We start from the raw sequence: 1,448 nt of genomic DNA on the forward strand, positions 1-1,448 counted from the left end.
AAGGTCACTATTGGACCTAAAACAGTGGATTGCATCTTCATCGGATATGCACATAACAGTAATGCTTATCGATTTCTGGTACATAAATCTGAAATATCAGACATTCATGTAAATACAGTCATGGAATCAAGAAATGTATCTTTCTTCGAAAATATTTTTCCATATAAGGAAAACCAAGGTTCAAAACGAACTCGAGAAGAAATAGACAATGACAAAAACACAGAAACTGAGACAAACTTCGAGATTTCTATAAATGATATTTCAGGAAATGGGGAAAAAGATGAACCTCGAAGAAGCAAAAGAGCTCGAAAAGAGAAATCTTTTGGAGAAGATTTCCTAATGGCATTTTTAGTAGAAAATGTTCCAAAAACTTTGGCAGAAGCCATGGCTTCACCAGAAGCTCCATTCTGGAACGAAGCTGTCAGGAGTGAATTTGATTCAATCATGCAAAATTATACTTATTACATGACAGATTTACCACCTGGCTGCAAAGCATTAGGGAATAAATGGATAATGACACGAAAACCTGGTGGAAAATACAAGTCTAGGCTTGTTGTTCAAGGATTCCGACAAAAGGAAGACCTTGACTACTTTGATACATATTTTCCAGTGACGAGAATAACATCAATAAGACTTATGATAGCTATCGCAGCCTTAAGAGACTTAGAAATCCATCAAATGGATGTAAAAACTGCTTTTCTAAATGGTGATTTAGAAGAGTAAATTTACATGAAACAACCTGAAGGTTTTGTCATTCCCGGACAGGAAGACAAAGTATGTCGACTTGTAAAGTCACTTTATGAGCTGAAACAAGCTCCTTAACAATGGCACGAAAAATTTGACAATACAATGATGTCAAATGGTTTCAAAATAAATGAATGTGACAAATGCATATACTACAAAACTACCAAAAATGCGTATGTTTTGCTATGTCTATATGTAGATGATATGCTCATTATTGGAAGCAATAAAGACATTATCAATCAAACAAAGAACATGCTCAAAAGGACATTTGAGATGAAAGACTTGGGATTAGTAGATGTAATTCTCGGGGTTAAAGTCACAAGAAATTCAAACGGAATTATCTTAACCCAATCTCATTATGCTCAAACAATATTAGAGAGATTTAAAAATTACTCTAAGAGTACGGCAAAAACTCCGTTAGATCCCCGAATGCACTTGACAAAGAATTCAGGTGAAGCGGTTTCACAAAACGAGTATGCATGCATGATCGGAAGTTTCATGTACTTGACAAATTGTACTAGACCAGATATGGCGCATGCAGTAAACGTACTTAGTCGATATACAAGTAATCCAGGTCATACACACTGGAAAGCTATAACGAGGGTACTCAATTACTTGCGCTACACCAAAGATTTTGGGCTTCACTATGGTAAAGAGCCAGCGGTTTTTGAAGGATACAGTGATGCTAACTGGATATCAGATTC

Source organism: Brassica oleracea, chromosome C4, assembly GCF_000695525.1.
Source record: "Brassica oleracea var. oleracea cultivar TO1000 chromosome C4, BOL, whole genome shotgun sequence".
NCBI lineage: Eukaryota > Viridiplantae > Streptophyta > Magnoliopsida > Brassicales > Brassicaceae > Brassica > Brassica oleracea.